The 17,933-nt window shown below is 45.0% G+C and overlaps 1 long non-coding RNA gene and 1 pseudogene across 2 annotated transcripts; both read right to left on the bottom strand.

Annotated features, from left to right (window-relative positions):
* Positions 1-10,015: 10,015 nt before the first annotated feature.
* LOC4352072 (biogenesis of lysosome-related organelles complex 1 subunit 1-like) lies at positions 10,016-16,561 on the bottom strand (annotated as a pseudogene). The gene is made up of 8 exons (XR_010738492.1): positions 16,528-16,561; positions 16,339-16,402; positions 15,525-15,786; positions 15,211-15,414; positions 14,085-14,927; positions 13,256-13,981; positions 11,959-12,031; positions 10,016-10,405 (listed from the first exon to the last, which is right to left on the bottom strand). The product of XR_010738492.1 is annotated as a biogenesis of lysosome-related organelles complex 1 subunit 1-like (transcript).
* Positions 16,562-17,157: 596 nt separating this feature from the next.
* Positions 17,158-17,664, bottom strand: LOC136354504 (uncharacterized). Its single transcript, XR_010738155.1, has 2 exons — positions 17,570-17,664; positions 17,158-17,426 (listed from the first exon to the last, which is right to left on the bottom strand). It is a non-coding gene; the product is annotated as an uncharacterized lncRNA (long non-coding RNA).
* Between the last annotated feature and the right edge of the window lie 269 nt (positions 17,665-17,933).

Here is a 17,933-nt window from a genome sequence, read left to right as displayed (position 1 = left end):
TTCGAGATACATAACTTGACCATTTTTATTTTCTTTCTTGAGAGATTTGAAGACTTTACTCTATACAAAGAAAAGCAAAGAGGCTGATTAAAAAAAATTAAAACATTGAAATGAAATTCACCTTCGGAACACATGGATAGTAACTGTCACGCCCAGAAATTCCCGAATAGAATTCTAAGCAGAATGTGCATTAAAACCCCCGTCCAGGACCGGCCGGGGTACACAAACGACAAAGTTGACATACAGATCCATGTCTTACAAACATCATAAAGTCTTACATAAATGCAGCGGAAAATTAAAAGATAACTGGAGCTAAGCCTTGACTTGGACCGCAGCGGGATCACCACTCCACAGGCATCCTCGACGGCACGGACGAAGCCTACTCCTCGGAGAAGCCACCATCTGACGCATATTCAAACTCTGCGGTTTGGGGAAAATAGAGCAAGACTGAGTACTACCCACTGTACTCAGCAAGTCATATCGGAATAGGGGTATGATGCAGGGAATTATCAAGGGATAGCTATAGAGGTTCGTTTGCATAAAGCGAGCATTTATAAACAGTAGTTGGAAGCAGTAAAACATTTGTAATAATTAATCAATATTAATCATCCACTGTCCAATGCTATACCATGTTGCAACAGGCCCAACCATCCACCTATACTATTCAATTCTATAAGACTAGACTAGGGTGAAACTAATTATGGTGAATCCGGTTGACCGCCCATAACCGCGGGCACGGCTATTCGAATAGTTTTACTCTGATCAGAGGTGTACAACTGTACCCACAAGACACAGCCTCACGACACGTTTCCGTGCGCCGACATGTCACCACGACATACCGGATAGAGGCCGTGACAGGACCCTTCGCATAACCTCCTCTAACCAAGCACACCACACCTCAGGTTTCACCCCCACTCCTCACAAGGCAGCGGGCAGTCCCCTCTCGTGCCTAGGTGAATCCGGAAGCCGCATAAGCCGTCACAGGGCCCATCCAAACTCCATCACGCCCACCCTTGCCTGGATGCGTCAGCTAGAGGAAAGCTACACTACAAGCCTAGCCGTTGCCCACACTGGCTTGTGGTAAGTACGAGGAATTCTTCCAAGGTTTCCCGTGAACCGGTCCTTAAGTGCCATGGGCGCGACTAGCAAAACCATGCACCCACAGCCCACCATTTAACATATTTTAATGAAGCGACACCAGGACGGTGGCTCTAATCCAATGTCAACACTAGAACCTGAAGTCTAGACATTAATATAATTTTCCCCATTGTGTGCTAGTTAAACTAAGCATGGCTAAGCAATCCCTAGTCCAATATCTAGTCATGTTATATCCCAAGCTAACAAAGGAACATGGTACAAAATAGCATGGCTATAACATTAGGTAAACATCCCATGGTAATATTATAAAACAATGCAGTATTTGAAGGAAAACAATGGAGCATTTGCAATATAGGATCAACATGTTCAAGTGACAAGCATGACTTGCCTTGCTCTGCTGCTGGAGGAACCTCGGCGACTATTTCAAAGTACACCGGAGCATCGGGAGGGCTGGAATCTAAGCGACATATAAAGCAAACAATACAAACAGGCTATAAGACTACAGAAATAGAGAGCAATTTTTAATGGATTCTACGCATTTTTCTTGATTTACTGAGACTTGAATGGACTTAAACGGAGCTCAGATGAATTAGATATGAATTTTAGAAGATTCACTGTGTTTTTACTATAAACAGAAAAATCCTTAATTGATTTATTGCGCAATAGATAAATCCTGGGAGAGAGAGGGGCGGCGCCGACATGCGGGCCCCACCTGGCAGTGGCTGCAGGTGGCGGTCCGCGGTGGACCGGGTCCATGGACCGGGAAAGGGGCGGCGCACCACGTGGCGCTGACGTAGCGTCGACGCGGCGGCCACGCGGCAGCCACGCGGGCGGCCGAACGGACGGCCCCGATCCACTCGGGGTGGATCGGACGGTGGAGGGGGCGGCACGCGGCCAGCGCGCACGGGCGGCTCAAGCCGGCCCGGCGGCCATGGCGCACGGCAGCGCGGCTCAACGCAGCGGCGGCGCAAGGCGGCGACTGGCGGCGACCGGCCGGCGGCGGAGGGCGGCGGCATCACGGCGACGCGGATGGCGATAGCGGCGGCTAAGCGGCTAGGCGGCGGCGCGGCGGCTAAGCGGCGCGGGAGAGAGGGAGAGAGAGAGAGGAAGAGAGGCCTCACCGACGACGATTGACGACGGTGAGCGACGGAGGGCGATGGCGACGGCGGGACGAGCTCCGGAACCACCTAACGAACAAGAGGAGAGGTGTTAGAGGGGGAGATGAAAATGCGAGAGAGCGAGGGCGCCGGCCGAAGACGGCGGCCATGGCGGAGCTCACCGGCACGCGGCGCGGACGGGGTTCCGGCGGCGGATTGCTACGGAGGAGGGGTGGACGGGACGGCCCGCACGACGGCGAACGTGACGATGTCGACGGCGCGGCTCGGCACGGCGGCTAGCGGCGGCTAGCGGCGGCTAGCGGCGACCGGAGCGACGGCGGCGGTGGCGGAGAGGAAGGCGACGGCGCTAGGGCGGTGGAGAGCACGGGAGGACTCGGAGAGATGGGGAAAAAGAGAGAGGGGATGGCGGTGGTGCTTAAATAGGGGAGGAGGGGTCCGGACGTGGCCGGGAGAGGCGGAAATCGCCGGCCGACGTGGGGGAGTGGGAGAGGAGAGAGAGGCGGGATTCAAAAATTGAATCCCGGCCGTCTCGAGCGCGGGCGCGAGCGGGAAAGAGAGGGAAGTGGGCGCGGGGAACGCGGGCGCGAGGGCGACGTGGGCGACGTGGCCCGGGAGACGTGGGAGCGGGCACGGCGGCGGTTGCGGGGCGCGGTGGCGCCGGCTGGAGGTGGGAGACGGGCCCGACAGGTAGGCCCCACCTATCGGCGACCCGGGGAGAGATGAGGGGGCTCGGGCGGCTGGCTGGGTCGTGGCCTTCGGCTGGCCCAGCGGGGAGGGGGAGAGAAGAGAGAATGGGCCGGCGGCCCATTCGAAAGAGAAAAAGGGAAAAAGAAGAAAAAAAGAAAAAGAAAAAGAAGGAAATGAATTTCCCTGGGATTAAATATTGCTTGTGCTCAATTTTATTTGGTTAAAATTATTTCTAGAGCTCTGAAAATTCCACTAAAAATCTTGTTAGCGTATTTCGACATGTAGAACTCAAGAAAAATTCCACATACCAATTCCGATTATTATTTGCATTTATTTATTAGGGTTTACTCTTGCTTTACATCGGTATTTTCATGAGACCATTTATAATTTCAATTTAGACTTCGGAAAGAACTTCAGGGTGAGACAGTAACCACTGGAAATCATTTAATCAGACATATTCCACAAAGTCAAGTTAGAGTAAGTGGTATAAGATAAGTCAATACTTCACATAGATAGACCAATGCATGTGAAATTCATATACTTAAGAGCTAGGGAGATGAAATGTATGGGGTTATCTACAACATTAGTTTTATTTTATTCATTAATTCTAAAAGATTTATGAAATGGAATATTTCTTATATTCCAATTTGAAAAAACAATATGGAAATGTATAATTCTCAATAATATATGTTATAAATTGGCAACAAATCCTAACTGAATTTTACAATTGGATCACACTTCCAAATAAAAAAGATTAGGGTCTTTAAGTAAATACCTATATACACAAGTTTTAAGTGGACCATCATATATACATGGGGTACATCCTTTTGATCCCATCTAATCGGAATGTTCTGAAAATTGTGTTGTTAAGGTACTATTTTTTAAAAAAAGAACTATTAAGGTACTACTTATAGAATTATCACACAACATTGTGCCGTTTTATATTTTTCTTGATCTTCTATAATTTTTTTGTTTGACGAAATCCAGGATTTATTCGACAAGCCATGGGTGCCACGTGGCCCAATCAAAAGCCGACATAACAGCAGGGTTTAGATTAATAGATAGATAGATAGATAGATATACTAGCTATTCGAACGGATCAAGTGTGTAAGTACTGCTTATAAAGTTATAAACTCTGCACGATACCATTTCCTAACATGCGGGTGTGTTTAGTTCCACGTCAAAATTGGAAGTTTGACTAAAATTAAAAGTCTGAAAAAAAAGTTGGAAGTTTACGTGTGTAGAAAATTTTGATATGATAAAAAAGTTGGAAGTTTAAAAAAAATGGTTGGGAACTAAACCCAACCATGAAAGCACTCTGTCGTCTGTACTCGTAGCTGTGCAATTTATTTGGTCAAAAGAATCGTGCTGCTAGTATTTGTTTGCTACTCCCATTTGACCCACACCTCCTCAGCTAGTCAGTGCCTGCTGTTAATTTGGTGTGGGCCGTGGCTGTGGCGTGGCGTTGTCGCAACGCCGACCGGATCCGCGCGCCAATGCATGGGGGAGCGACCCACGCCGCCCGACGCGCGGAACATGTCCGTCCTAGTCGTATGTGCCACACGCACCCCACAAGCCCCAGATGGCGTAGCGTTGAATTTATCCGCATCACGACACATGGACACCCCCTCCCCTTCTCACCCCGCCTTGCGTTCACGGTTTCTGGTTTGTCCTCCCTCCGAATCTTAGGGTGTCTTTGGTTCCTAACCTTACTTAAGTTAAGACAATTAAATCTTTTTTAATGCCTTAGCAAGTATAAGGAAATTTTGCATACCATTTTAAGTTAGTGATGTGTTGACCTAATTTGTTAAAGGAATCTTGTCACAACTATAGCTACAATAAATAAATCATATTGGGATCAAATTTATCTAACTTTAGTTGTGACAAATCACAGTAAAATATGGCTAGCAACCAAACACCCCCGAATTCTATGGCACATATTTAGATTTTATATCACGTCCTTTACTTAGGTTTACTTTTAAACGGAGTACTGAGTACTAGCCCAAGCCCAGCCGATTAGCTCCACGTGCCCGGGCGAGTGGACTCTACACCACCAGCTTTGGACGTAGTACAGCTTCCACCGATTTCTTTTTGTGTCGGCCGATAGAGCTTGGGAAAAGAAAAGGCTCGCAGCCTAGCAACTGGGTCAGGGTGAGGATGGTCGTAATTGTCGCGTTTCCTCCTTGGTTTGGCCAACACGAGCTTCCATACCTGCCCAAGTCAAAATGGCCTCGGGTCATGCAGTTTTATTTATCGAGCGAGAGATTAGGATGCTTGAGATTGAGCTAGGTAGCCAGTGAATCAGATGCGTTTTGGTTGGGTAACACGAACAAGTTGTATTCTTATGAGTAGACCTGAATTGGATAAATCAATTAACGTACGTCTGCCTGACACGTATTTTGTTTTTCAACTACTAGCCGTACGTGAGCGGGACTGCTCTTTAACGAACGTGGTCTGTAATTTAATTAATTAGCGCCCCATGTGTGAAGTGAAACATATTGTACAGAATCGAATTTGAAACATATCATACACATCAAACCATATGAAATTTTGGATTGCGTTGTCACAAAATCGTTTAGTCTGTGTTACCAGACATGTCATGTCAAAAATTACTAGCCACCTAAGTCGCGCGTTACTCTCAATACCTCCGTACATCACATTTGCAAAGGAAGTAATAGGAAAACAGATATAACAGTCTGAGATAATGTAGGACAAATATTTCTCTCTCATATTACAGCTTCTCAAGCTTTTAATTTTTAGATTAATGCTGACAACGGTTAATAAAAAAGAAAAGAATGGTGGTCATAATATATAATCGATCAATAGCTTCGCTATGCTTTTCAATGTGATTATGCTTTTTGCAATCATTCTCTGCCTTTTTATATTTAAAGAGTATCACATCATACATACGTCTACATTAAGAGAAAATGTTTTAAAATAACTTTGAAAGTTATATAGCAACAAAAGTATGAAATATATCGTAAGTAGCACAAAAGCATGTGTGCAGTCTAAAATAGAAATCCAAATAAGATTAGGTATCTGCAATCACACAGTATCCCAGTCACTTGCCTTCTTAGTTTAGGATATGACAGACAGTTCGAAGCTTGATATTACCACGGCTATTGTTACTATGACCTCAAAAGGTAATAATTAAACACAAATTTCAGTAGATTGTTTACACTTGAGGCAATAGTATGACATGGAATGAAGCACACTTACTGACTAATGGTTGATAAGGGATTCCATTTAATTCGAGTGCATAGAGATGTAATTGAGGAGCCAAATTTGGCAATATTAATTAGCATGGTTCAACACCCAGAAGTGAAACACAATACCAACAAATTAAAAAGAAATGCATAAATTTCCATGAGTCTTATCTACAGCATATAATACAATACCTTCTGAAGAAGCCAACTTGCATATAATTCTATATTTTTCTTATCACACAACTTGCCACAACTAAAAGTTTTTGAAAAGCCAACTTGTCACAACTAATTTTTTTAAGCAACTATAAAAAAATCAAATACTCATGGAATTATGTTCATAGCAGAATTTATTTGGGGAACTGAATTTATATGTTTGTGTGCAAAAGTAATGAAAATACAATCTCAATCCCACTCATGAACCATTTTGCTGCTATTTTGAAACCCATTCGTTATCATCCGCATTTTGAAAATGAGTATAACATGATAGATGAAATTCAATTGCACACACTGTTTATCCTTTTTCTGTTGTATAACTGGAATATTTATTGCTTAAAATCTTTATATGTTTGTAGGACACGATCTTTTCACAGTGCTCTTAAATGAAATATGCAAACTAAAAAGTTGCAAATACTACATAAGTGGCTTTAAACACGTCATTATAGAACTTGGTCCAAACTTACCACTCCAGAGGTCTTTTAGTTTTTTAGGCATAATAATTACGTCATTACAAAAATAAATAGGTATATACTGTAATTCCAGTTTAGTAGCTAGGACATGCATGCGCTCAACTTCTTAGAGTTAATTAGCTGAAGACCTTGTACATGCACACATACAGGAGCGTCTCACCAACACGAACACTGTCAGGAGCGAAAAGTTATAGTACTACTCACCAGTCACCACTGCTATGGATGTTGACTTCTCCAATGGTGCAGTTTTTGGGACCTTTCGTCTTTCCCAATCTTCACCGGAGGACGGGAGGAGGATGAGAAGGGGAAGGGGATTGAGGCGCTGCAGAGGAGGTCAAGGTGAATAGGAGGCTGAGGCTCTCATGTGGAGATGCCGATGACGAGGCGGCGGTGGTGGTCCGCAAGTAACGTTCTGTTGACACGGCGTGCAGTGGGATCGAGCCATGCCCTCGAATTAGACCCCCACCATCGAGTAATATTCTTGAAAGGACTTTTATAAAACTCTCATCTGATCCGACATCCCTCGTTCACCATAATGCTATATCAGCTGGTGCTCGTTTTTATGATGACGTGGCCCAATAAGAGGCCGAGAAAGATTATTTCTTTCATTACTTTAGATTACACACAATTACTCCCTCCGTTCAAAAAAAAGATAACGTACTACCGTCGAACGTCGGTAGCAGGTGGATTGGCGTGCATCTGTCAAGAATTTGCATACGCTTTGACGCTTCGGCATGGAGGATCTACATGCCACTTTACACCAAGGAAGCCAGCTAGTCTGAACAGGTGAGACATGTATGTCGCTGCCAAACGTCGGTAGTCGGTGGACTAGCGCACGTCTGTCAGAGGAATTATATACGCTAAGCCGCTTCGGCATGGAGGATTTGCATGACTGGGAATGCCGCTTTACACCAAGGAAGCTAGCCAGTCTAAACAAGTGGTCAAGCAGAGCTGGGTTGTCACCGATGGAGCTGCAGAGCTGCGCCGGGGAAGTCACTGATAAGGTCACCGCCATCGCTTGGGGCGGCCGAATCCGCTACCTCCATCTTGCCTTCGGTGGTAGCAGCTGCTGGCGATATGTAGTGGGGCTAAGAGAAGGGAACAAGAACGTGGGGGCCATCGTCAAAGGATGTGAGCTGCTCGCTTCGACGACCTCTGCTCGGGATTCCTCCTATGGGATAGATGCGGAATGTGGAATTACTACTCTGCCCTAAGTCTTAAAAACGATGTGGAGGCATTCCGTGAGCAGAGGTGCGGTACCCGCTGATACCAAACCTTCTCATCTGTTCGATATTGCGAGATTGACGGTTGTAATTTGGAACCTCCATCTCTCAAGGATGGTAAAAACTCTACATATATAACTTGGCTGCATGGAGCTAACAGAGAATGGAGTCCCTGGGCATCTTGTTGTTGGTGTAGTAGGCCGGGTGATATGTCCGAAAGAGGGCTGGGTGGTGCATATTCGGCGTGGAGGCCGTCCCGCTCCAGCCTCTCCCACTCCCACACATTCTTCTCACAGTCCACGATGGGGTAGCGATGGGAGTCTTCTCCTTGGTCGATAGCCGGGAGGCGGCGGAGGCTCCAACAGCTTCTCATGGTGATGGTCTGGAGAGCCAGTGCGGGGGAAGTCATGCAGCGGTGCAGGTAGATCCTCTTCAATGATGGAAAAAAAACTTGACCTCGCCTAGTAAATCTTGCCGTTTCCATTCCGGCAAGTCGTCCAAAGGGAAGATGCGCTTGAGATCACCGCAGGAGACGACATGCAGGATCTACTGTCTTGGCATTTCATTGTATTTTGATAGGGGGAGCATAACCTTGAGCCTTGGGCAGAAGCATGTGTATGCTCCATAGCGTTCTGAAGTTGTTCAGATCGTTCTCATAAATGATTCCTTCGCTCCAAATGAAGGTGGCTATGATTGTGAGGAGATGAGCCGCCGGAATGGTCTCTAGCCTCTGAAAAATCTGGGAACACCCGCTACTGAAAGAGGCAAAGACTGCTTCCAACTTGGGAAATCTCTCCATGCGGAACCATTTTAATTTCCACAAACGTATCATGCTAGCTGATGACTCAGGAAATATGGGATTAATCACAAAGATCGTCATGGAAGAGTTATTATGCACATGGAAGGAATCAGTACGGTCCGTTAAGGCCTTGTTCAGTTCCTTGGGATTTAATCCCCAAGTGGAATATATCTAGGGAGGGATTGAGTGAATCCCTCCCATGTCACTCAATCCCTATGTGAGTTGGAATCCCTTGCTCTCTCCTATTCCCTCTCTTAAACCCCATGTTCATTTTAGTGAGGGATTTTAGCTATCAAAATATGATAAGTCCCGTGGCTGCTCCTCCGAGCAGACATGCTTTTGTTCTATCAGCCGGCTGTAATCAGGCCTGAATTACGTCAAAGCTTTCATTTGCAATGGCTGTAATGAGCATCTAATCTGAGCAGCAACGCTTCAAAGCTTGCCGGGACAGTGTTCCAAATTAGAAGCACAGAAAAAGAAAAAAAATGATGTCCACAGTATCAAATATCACACATTTCACTGTGTGGGAGCACTCAGTTTAAACACATTCTTAATAACTCAGATACATCATAAACTAATCAGGTTTATGAGTGGAATGAGGTGAGCAGCATAAGACACTATTATAATGCCCATCATGCTGTCTGAAGCAATAAATCTTCAGGAACTTCAGAAAATTGCTACCATTAAATAAATTATCTGGAATTTCCCTACCAGTCGATTTCAAGGAACCTACAAAGCACAATGAGTAAACATCAGCTTTCCTATCTCACAAACAGATAAAAGATCTAGAAAGATAAGCACAAAAGAATCACTAAACTATAGAAATTAATCTTAAGAAGATTCAAGTTATGAATCATATTTAAAGATTGATGGCAAAATGAGAGGAACAATAAGGATCTTTTTTTTCCTTAGAATCGGATCCTCTGACTTCGGCCTTCCCTGACGTCACTCATCTTCTGACTTCGGCCTTCCCTGACGTTACTCTGCAGTCACCCTGATCTGCCGTCCAGCAGCAATCCAACGACTCGCTTCCAGATGCCTCGCGTGGTGCACCCTGCCCGGCGCTGGCTCGGCTCTCCTGCCCAAGGCTCGACTTGCTCGCTGTTTTGGGGAGACAGCAGGACGCATGAACGGCGAGAGCTGCGCCCGACACTGGGAATTGCATCTAAATAACAGATCATTTTGTGCATCTCTGAACTTGCAACAATCAGCATTACTTTTTATTCAATCCCAAGAAAATTTACAACAGAATGTCAATCTGTATACAGGTTCAAACGAAAAAGAAAAATGAAACGAAGCTGGGAACGCTAGTGTTACAATCATGGTGTAGTCATAACATAAAACGTGAACAGCTACCAAAGCAGAACTGAATTCTACGATGTCTGAAGTCAGCTGCCCCTCCTGCTTAAAGATGCTGATCCATGACACCATCTTGTCCAGAATCATCTATAACAAAAATCTGTCCCTTGTTTACCATTCCGTCGACGAATTTTGCGAAGTCGGGATAGTTCTGAATCTTCTGATCAATTTAGGATTCTTGCAACATTTCTTCGGTGGAAGTCAAAAAAATATGAGTGCGGTACATTTCCTGTGATTGAGAAAGTCACAAAAATATGAGTGCAGTCATACAGTTTGATGCAGAGAAAACTACAGGTCACAAGTAGAAGCAAAAAAACGTAGGCAGTCAATCTGAAATGATTCAGTAAGCAGTACATTGCTGCAAACAGGGCAAGAGGTCAGCGTCCTGAGCTTGGCGAGCGCGTCGGCCACCGCGGCCACGAGGCACCTGAGCCTGCGCAGCTGCGCCGCCGCCTCCTCCCTCCCTCGCTCCAGCAGCCGCCCTAGCCCACTCGCCCGCGGGAGCCCGCCCGCCGCCGATGGAGCCGCCGCCCGGCCTCGCCTTCAGCCCCTGACCTACTGCGCGCTGCTCCGCCCTCCCTCGTTCCAGCCGCTGCCCGATCCCTGCTCACCCGCGGGAGCTCGCCCGCCACCATGAAGGAATCGGATCCGTGTGCCCGCCACTGCCGCCTCCGCCGTCGCGGACGCAGCAAGCAGTAAGCAGGAGAAGAGGACAGGGGAAGGGGAAGCGAGCCGTCACCCAGGAGCCGTGAGCGACTTCTGTCAAAAAAACGTGAGCAAGCCGAGCCAGCGCCGAGCAAGGAGGCAGGAGTACCACGCAAGGCATCTGGGAGCGAGTCGTTGGATTGCTGCTGGATGGCAGATCAGGGTGACTGCAGAGTAACGTTAGGGAAGGCCGAAGCCAGAGGATCCGATTCCTTTTTCTTAAAGAGTGCACAGTGCAACAGGACTAAACCCCTTCATAGCATCCAATTCATTACATGACGGTAGCACTTACCAAATTTAGTTGTCAAATTTAGTTAAAGATGATCTTTTATTAGTTAGCACGGAGCATGTTCAGTTCTGTGCATGTTCAGAATTCAGAAATCTGAGAACTTGTATGTTCTCCATGCTTTTTTATACAAATTTAACCGTATGTTGAAAGCAAAATAGTAACTAGTTCAGAAAAGTAGATTTAATGTACAAAATCTACTTTCCGGATGTTTCTGAATATGTGCTTGCATAGCATCAATCAGAAAAATTGAACGCATCTCCGTGTTGTATTTTGTCTTATTTCTAGCTGTGCTCGCAAATTTGCTTTAGTTGCAAATTCAAATTTCCTTGATGTAGCAATTAAAATTTGTGCCCACAAATTTGGCTATAACTGTGCATGCATAGCACCTATTTTTAGTTTGAGTCATAGCACCTAGTTTTCAACATATTTAACAGTTCAGAATTAACTCTGAACCAGTGACAGTTTTCTGAACCTAGTAGTTTGCTACCCATATTTGTATGCAATCATATCGTCCTGATCACAATATCCTTTTTATTTTGTTTGGCAGGAACACTTCTTTAAAAGAAAAAAAAAGTATGAAAAACCACTACATCCTTTTTATACAGTAAAACCACTACATACTTCAAAACAATGTATGAAAAAGCAGCCTCACAGGATGACATCTATGGTGAGAAAGAAGATCCAGAAATTTTGGTCTACATTACACCACTTCTTCTTTTATTTTTTATATTTACATCACAAAATATAGATAAACAACTTAAAGCAAAGGGAATAAATAGATCTAGTACCTCTTGGAGAGGGTACAGGGTCCCAGGAAGGAGGAGGTTGGTCTTCTCCAACTCTAATTGGTGCACGTGCAATCTACAAAACAAGCACAATTTACACACATCACTGACAATTCAAATTCAGCATCCAAGATTATATATCCAAAAATTTGGGTACTGATAAAGAGAGGAATATATCTCTACTTAATATATCCACCAACGAAAGGTAATCCAGATCCTAGTGCAATCAATAATGTACAAGCAAGAAATGCAAAAAAAATTTCACATATGTAAGGTTCACCACTAAAGTATCATCATTGTTCCTTGTATCAGCTAAACACCGTGACATTCTGAAGTTTGAGCAAGAGATAGCTATAGATAAACACAGAGGATCCTAATCCAGTACAAATCTGATTGATTAATCAAATATATATCACAATAAACTAATGACTAATAAAAACAACTCTTATTAGCACTTCAGTGCTCCTTCTGATCAGCCCCTGGACGGATATATGTATGCTAGTTTCACTTTGATGCTATTAAGCTTCCTGTCTTTCTTGACACCTTATTACCAGCAAATAAAAAAGAAAATCTCTGCACTGCAACTCTGCAACTATATCTACATGACTCTGAATTTCTTCAGATTTTGCAATCTTGAGAAGAATCAAGTTCGAACCCTGCAACTTTGGAAAGTAAAAGAAAGAAGGAACTCCTCTGTACTGCACCTGCAACTACATGACTCTGAATTCCTTCAGATTTGGCAAACCTGGAACTGCAACTACATCTACATGACTCTGGAATCTGGATTTCATCAGGCTTTTGACGAGTCTTGCAGAGATGCGATGATCATGGCGCTGACTTTCTGAACCTTATTTCGCAGGGCTGTCGGGGTGCACGGCGCTGAGGGAGCTGTACCTAGCGTGGAACAAGATCAGCGACGAGGGGCTGCACTGGCTGCTGAAGCCGACATGGAGGGTGCCGACACTTTGAAGGCTACGGGCCAAGAACCAAGAACCCTCTCCTCCTCCTCTCCTCTCCTCTCCTTTCCGGCATCCAAGAACCCTCCTGTGTCCTGGCCATGCCACCGCCGGAGCAGGACAAGGACAAGGCGCTGCCGAAGCCGAAGCTACCCAAGCCCAAGCCCAAGCCCAAGCCGGAGCCGGAGATGAGCACGTGGTCAGCGTCGGCGTCGGCGCCAGAGCACGACCAGACAGCCGGCCCCTACGGCACGGTGCGTCGACGACGGGAAAGGGAGAAGAGAAGGAAACCCTAACCCTAAATTTGAAAGAGAAGGGGAGAGGGGAAAAGGAAGCATGCTCACCGGAGAGAAGGTGGCGGCCGGAGGAGAGAACCATGCCGTCGCCGTTGCCGTCGCCTCCAGGTCGCGCCGCACGCCACCCCTGCCGTCGCGTCTGTGTGTTCATTGCGCCGCCGCTCCTCTCGAGGAATTTTTCCGCTCCTCTTGAGTAGGTGATTTTTTCCTGGGCCTACAGAACAGGGAAACCCCGTGGTGGGCTGGGCTAAAATCCACGCTAGGGCTTAACCGAACGCACAATTTCGCATGGGCCGGGATTGTTTCCTCGCCTCATGAGCAGCACAGAGCCCCGTCAATCATCATCATCAATAATAGTGTACCGATACAACTATTAGTACCAGTGTTCGCCATCGTTAAGGCCCCAACAGCAACAGATGATGCTTGTTCTTCATAGTAATAGTAGCAGTACTCATGATCATCTGCAGTCTCCATCTTCTTCCTGCTGCTGCTTCCTGATCCTTTAACTGTGCGACATGAAACTGCAGCAGCATGTACAAATCTAAATAGAAGCTCCTGAGAATGATCAGCTCGGAAGGTGCTCACCTAGTGAACCTCGCATCTCCTGTCACAACAATTGCATCGTACTTGCTCCTCCTGTCATAATGCTGGTGGCTGCAGGAGGAAGAATCACAAACTCCATTGGTGCCAATGCGTACGTAGCACCTACAGTTTCTTGTTAGTTGCCCACCATAGTACGGAACGCATCTGCTTGCAGCCCATCAGAAAGACACGCTTTCAGGTAAAAAAAAATAAAGAAAGAAAGACACGCTTCAGTTTTGGCACCTCAACAGCACTAAGATCAAGATATTTTATTGATGTACATGACAGATCCAACCTTGCTTATGGTTTGCTGTTCTCGGGAATGTTAATTCCTCAAGGCATGGAAATTTTCCCTTCAATTTGAAGTTCTCCAAATGCTTTCAACCTTCTAAAGAGACTGTAAAAGAAAAACTTGTAATAACAATGTTTAAGAACTGCTGTTCAGAATGACCTATCATGCTGGCATTGATCATTACTTGGCTTAATGCCAACATTCAGTTCATTGACTATAGCTCCTTAAATACTAGTACAACTCATAATCATAGTACATGCAAATCAACAAATTTCATATTAATTGTCTAGGGTTCAGGTCTATGATCAAAAGATGATTAAAATAACAATTAAATAATGCGGCAATCATGCTTATTTGGCATTAGATATTTTCCTACTGTATGTGCTTGATATGCAGATATGCAAGAGCCTATATCAGCAATGAGGAAAAGCTAGTAATATATCATATCATGAATATATCATCATATTCATTACCAAAGTGAAAAAGTTGACAATATAGTCAGAGTATACAGTTTGGCATATAGTAGATGAAGATTTCTCCTTAGAACCAATATTTATTTTCTGAGGTAGATCAAATATTTGCAACAGAATATATTGTTGCCTACGAGGAGGCTTCCCAGTAAAAAGCTTGGGAATTTTTCAATTTTGTAGACCAAACCAGTCCTATACAACAGAGTTGACAACTCAGAAAAAAAAACAGTGCTAAACTGAGTAGGAACAGGATAAAATCTTCCTAACACCATAGTCACCGGCACAGTTAGGATTGGTGAATGTTACGGATAGCCGCATTTATACTTTTACAGTCAAAATCCATGATCTTCATCCAGTTCTCAAAATCTCCAATTTCCTATAACATAATTAAACAACAGATGTTTCAGCAACAAGAAATGGCATATGATCAACTAAGGAAGCTGTAAAAATTGTCTAGCACTATTGAATTTATTAGCAGTGCTACACATGGATACTTTTGGGGAAAATGAACTACACCTAAATAACTGCAATCTATCCAATGTCGTCTCATTTTCCAAGAATTGGTGATAACAGGATATGCATTTCGTGGTCTTGTGACTTCAGTATCTACGAACTGGAGAAAAGCATCTAAAAAGGAGATGAAGAGAAGGTAAGTGAACCTTCAAGACAGTTGATTGCATTGGTGGCAGCAAGCCACTGGTCAGTCTGCTTCCTGTACCACGCGATTGTAGCAAGAAGCGCGCGGGCTTCAAGCTCTATGCGCTTCTCGTTGATGTAGAGCTCCTGCACTCCGCCGTCAACCGTGGCCACGAGAAGATCTGCAACCCGCGCCGCACTCCTCACAGCATCCATCTTTGCTCTCTCTGTATGCGTTGACGTGGAACAAAAGGTCATTAGAGAAATCAAAGGTGGAAATTTCATTAAAAAAAATTGGTTTTTGGCAAAATCAATAGTAGGGGGTCGAAGGGGTTACCAGTTTGCTTGCGCTGACGGAGGGATTCGTGGTGGTGGCGTTGCATGATCTGGAGCAGCGCCACTTCAAGTTGCCCGCCTGCCGGGTGCCAGGATTCAATGTTTTCAGCCTTTGGTATCATCACGTAAGACTTTTCGCAGGTGTGGTTCGCTAAAGTATGTACCAGAAGAACTTTAAGTGCCAGAATTTGATGTTTTCAGCCTTCAGAATCAGCTTTGTACTGAAGGTGTCATCACATGAGAGTTTTTGCAGGTGTGCTTCGCTAAAGTATGTACCAGAGGAAGTTTAAGCGTTAGCATCATAATGCAGATGTAGACGGAAATTAATAGCAATTATAGACAACGCTGGGCTTCATGAATGACATGGGAACGGGAGACAAGTGCGGGGCAGCCAGAATTAGCATAGCATAAACAAAAACATAGATGGAGGGCGAGAAAATTTGATAGGAATAGAACCACAAGAATTCTTACTTCTTTACCACTAGATCCAGCACTCTGCCATGCGACCTCGCAAGAATCACGCGTGGCTATATCGCATCTATTCGATGCAACACCCTATGACACACAACGTCCACCGACAGAAATACGGCAATGAAAATTGGTCGGAGCAACCGCGACGGAGTGAGTCCTCCGCCGGCGCCGATCATGGCGCCCGAATCGTTCCAAAACCAATCCCCAACGACACACAGGCGCATGGTCGCACAGCATGCAGCACGCGCGATCCGTTCCAACCAAAGAGGAGACCGATCGATCGACTACCAAGTAACGCGGAGATAAATGGATGATGCCACACGGGGACGGATCAGATGACTCACATGCTCGCGACGGCCACCGGCGACGCGACCACGACGAAGATCCGGATTCCAACGGCAGAAAAAACTGCGGCGATCAGAGAGAGCGGGGAAAACAAAAACAGCGCGTGCTGTGATCAACAGAAGAAAAGAACAGGGGGATGGAGATGCTGTAGTTGGAGAGGATCGGTCGGATCCGGCAGGTAGGATTACCGGAGCGAGATGAGGGCGGCGGCGAGAATGGGATGGGGGGGTGGGGGGTGGGGGGGTGGAGGCAAGACGATAGGGATGAGGTGAGTATAGGAGTGAGGAGGGGAAGAGGATTCCGGACCCTTGGGTGGGCCGGGCCAGGCTTAGCTCAGTGGCGTGGAGATGGGCCGATTAGTTGGGCCTTGTGAGAGGTCAGGGTTGGCGCCAGAAGAGCCGAGGAATAAGTTCATCTAATGTTCCTTAACTTGTCAACGAATCTAGGGGTGAAATCGGGTCGGGTTCGGTCGGATCTCATCCTTCCCATATCCTAACCCACATTTTATAATCGGAATCGGGTCGGGCACGGATATTATCGGATACGAATAGAAGCACGGATAATATCGGGCATAAATACGAAACGAATACGTACCAAGACGGATACGAACTCTATCGGTTATGAATATTTATTCAGATATCAAGTCAAAGCAACAACCAAATATACCACATAGACAATAGCCATTCAGCCATTTCCTATATGTCTATTATGAATATATTAGGGGCTTATGGCATCGTAATGCCTATCAGCAAAACTGTACCAAAGTAGTAGCAAAAGTAGACATTTATAGCTTGATAGCTTCAGACTCAATGTTGTACACTATAGTTCACCATAATAAGTAGTACCATACTAGTAAATACTAAGAGCATCACCATAACTCCATAAGTAATAGTACTAACTACTAAGTAGTACCAAAGTAGTTCACATAAGGTATACAATCAAGCCAAAAGATACACTTATATGACTACTGATCACATATTACCAATACAGTCATCCCAAAGGCCAGCATGTTCAGATTCAATCACCAAAAACTCCAGCTCTCCAATCAGCAACATGCTCAGCTTCAAACACTATTCGTTGCCTGACCCTAAAAAGAACATAACATTCAGTTAATACAATGTGGTGCTCCTTAACTCTCTCAAAATCCAAAGTGGAACCAACAGATTGTTCATTTAAAGATTGCAGGTCCAAAATATATTTTTAAATGCAACACATAAATATGTAATTAACCTCCTCATCATTGTCAGTTTTAGCACCATCTTTATCCTCTATCTGTACATCCAGCTCATCAAGAATTATTGCTATCTTGTCCTTAAATGGACCTGTAAATAAAATTGACAAAATATAAACACAGTCTAGAAATGGCAGATTATATAAATAGCGAAATGAAGATAAACAGCAATTCTTCCAAGTTGACAAAGTATGGAACCAACACATACTAGTGTTTGCATCACCACTAGCCATTCTATCCTAATCCTACAGCCAAACAGCAAAAGTAAAATAAGAAAAAAAAATCCTTCCAAGTTCTAACGTGATGTTGAGAAAGGGCAATGAAAAACTGAAACTTTGGCTAACCTGGATGGCTGGATGAGTC

Source organism: Oryza sativa, chromosome 12 (genome assembly GCF_034140825.1).
Source record: "Oryza sativa Japonica Group chromosome 12, ASM3414082v1".
Classification (NCBI taxonomy): domain Eukaryota; kingdom Viridiplantae; phylum Streptophyta; class Magnoliopsida; order Poales; family Poaceae; genus Oryza; species Oryza sativa.
The sequence above is the reverse complement of the archived record's forward strand: the minus strand, read 5'-3'. Positions and strand labels throughout refer to the sequence as shown.